Source organism: Oryzias melastigma, linkage group LG19 (genome assembly GCF_002922805.2).
Source record: "Oryzias melastigma strain HK-1 linkage group LG19, ASM292280v2, whole genome shotgun sequence".
Classification (NCBI taxonomy): Eukaryota; Metazoa; Chordata; class Actinopteri; order Beloniformes; family Adrianichthyidae; genus Oryzias; species Oryzias melastigma.
This window is the reverse complement of record NC_050530.1, coordinates 20,565,050-20,567,607: the sequence shown is the minus strand read 5'-3', so window position 1 is coordinate 20,567,607 and position 2,558 is coordinate 20,565,050. Positions and strand designations below refer to the sequence as shown.

Sequence of the window (2,558 nt, the reverse complement as noted above, 5' to 3'; positions counted from 1 at the left end):
CACCCTACAGGTGTCAACCATCACACTTAGTAACAGGTTTAGCCTAAATGTCAGCAACCACATTAATAGCACAAAATAGCAAACACACCTTTCCTTCATTTGTAATAGAAATGAGTAAATTATTATGTGTTTGCACCTTTGTGGACGGACTGAGTTTTGGCTACAGTTCCTAACACTTGCTTAGCTGTTACTCATTAGCTTTCATACATGTTATGATCTTTTGAAATAACCACAAAACTTGGGTCTGTTAAAGTAAACGTCATAAGATCTCCGCACACCTTTCTAAAAGGTGTAGTTGCAGGAGAGCAGGAAATTCCAACAACAAAACGCTTTTGGTATCATAGCAGCACTGATGTTATGTCATACAGAAAATGTAAAACTTCTCTGAGTTGTGTCTTTTCCTTTAAAACAAGCTCAAAACAGCAGGGATTTCTTTTCCAACTTCAGACATTAAACATGAACTCCCACTATCTGTAAAAGTCACAGTCACTGAACCCTTCCCTAAAAAAACACAATTATCTAAACATGATTATTGGAATAAGCCAACAATTCAATTCAATGGTCATGTAATAAGATCAACAACTTAATTTAGGCTCAATAAAATCTAAAATAAACACATTAAAAATGTTGTACCAGAATTCATCATAGGCCTTAGCAAAATGTAGTACACTTGAAGTTGATTTGGTTCTGTATGCTTCGGTATAGGAATAAGATTAATGAATACTTCTTCAGACTCAATTGGAGTATTTAAGATAGTATATTAAGTATACAGTCTCAACAGACTAAGTATACTTTTAGCACATTTAAATAGACTACTTTTTACAAAAGAAAAGCATATAGTGAAACCACAGTGGAAGTTTGAAAAACTGCTTGTCCAACATTTAAAATGACTTGCTTTGTGACCAAGTCATCTGACTTGGCCCCTTAAAAGTGCCCAGTTAAAAACAATCGTAATAAGTCTATTTTGACTCTAATGGCTTTCCGTCGTTGTGGTCTCCGCCCATGTGCTTTAAAGCTGTTGCGCATGCGCTGTCTGGTCTTCTTCTCCTTCAGCTGGTGAGAGCTGCTGTGTGTCGTCGAGTCAGAGTCTTGGTTTCATTGTAATGTAAGCATTATTTTCCACTCATCTTAGTTTCTGCTGGTGTATATGTGTTGTTGTTTGGTTACACTCATCAGAATGTATCGATTGTCTGTGATTTATTCCGAGCGTAATCATTTTAATCGTGGTTGTAGCGTGTGTAAAGGAACTCAGTGAAACTTCTGGATTTGACTAATTCCTGGAATTCTTCATATTTCTGTATCCACGTGCTGCGGACTTGGTGCTGCCTACTTCCAGCGGTGTTCTCCACGCTTGCAGTGACGGTCACGGACACTGCTGGAATGCAGCTGCGCGAACAAAGACCATGTGGCGGTCCGGGTAGGCCCGGGCCGGGCCCGGCGGCTCCTACCGGAACTGCGCTCGTGAAGGCGCAGCGGGGAGGCCTTCACGTGAAGGAGTAGAGCCAGTTTTGCAGACTGTTCATCTCTGTGATGAGGCCGAGGAGGATTAGTGTTAATGCAGCCGGCCGATCAAATGTCAGCTGTAATGTGAGCAGAGTAGATGCTGTCAAAGCACCAATCCGCTAATGCTGCGCCACTCCAGGTCGTGTCTGCGGCTCCTGACTGTTGGAGGAGAGAAGAAAAGAATAGAAAATATTCCATTATTTTTGAACAAGTCTGTCTAAGCGCGAAATAGAATTTTAACTAAACTTAAAGTTTTGATAATGGACCAACTTTTAAAACAATTCACTTAAATAAACATATTGATTGTGAATGTAGAATTATACGATCATCACTTTATGGTTCCTGATTGTGGCTCAGAATGAATGAGGATATTTAAAGCAGACTTTTCCATTTGTCAGTGTGCATTGATTTTCTGCTCCATTTTGCTTTAATCAGTAAAAAGGTTTTATTTTGTCTCAAGCACCTTTTCTGCTGATTTCTGTTAAAATGGTGACAGTTTCAGAGCAGAACGGTTAAAGTAAAGCTGACTTCTCATGCTCCAAGCAGATTTGAGTTCAGATTCCAACCAACAATGAGAGGACTCATCCTGTAGTTGGAGAACTTCAAGAATAAAGGTTGCTTTAACCCTCATGCTTTCTTTTGGGGTCCAGATGACCCACCCCAGGGCTCTAGAGTGGGACAATTTGGTCGCATTTGCAACTGAATTTTCCATTAGTGCGCAAAAAAAAGTATGTGTGTGCAGGTATGAAAACCTAAAAAAAATATTATTATTATTATGCTATTATTTTATTAGAATGCACATCTGAATCGGTCAGTTTGGGTCAGTGCACCCGATGCTGGCGGCAGGTGGTCTGTTTAATATCCTTAAACGGTGAAGCTTTAGCTCCTTCACCTCCATCGTCTATTCTACATTCCTTTGTCTACCGTAACTTTTCAACCATAAACGTAGTTCCAGCAAGTTATGCAGCTCTATGCAGTGTTTACGTGATCCACGTTTTTCTGTGGCTACTGCTGCAGAGAAAAGCAGCATTGTGCTGCAGCGTTCTCACTGACTG

At 40.2% G+C, this 2,558-nt stretch overlaps 1 protein-coding gene across 1 annotated transcript in view; it reads left to right on the top strand.

Moving 5' to 3' along the window:
• Window positions 1-950: 950 nt before the first annotated feature.
• The window catches only part of nme2b.1 (NME/NM23 nucleoside diphosphate kinase 2b, tandem duplicate 1), an 8,250-nt gene continuing 6,642 nt past the window's right edge, over window positions 951-2,558 (top strand). Inside the window, exon 1 of the mRNA XM_024298137.2 lies at window positions 951-1,105. The gene's annotated coding sequence lies outside the window, so the exon portion shown is untranslated. The remainder of the gene's footprint in view (window positions 1,106-2,558) is intronic.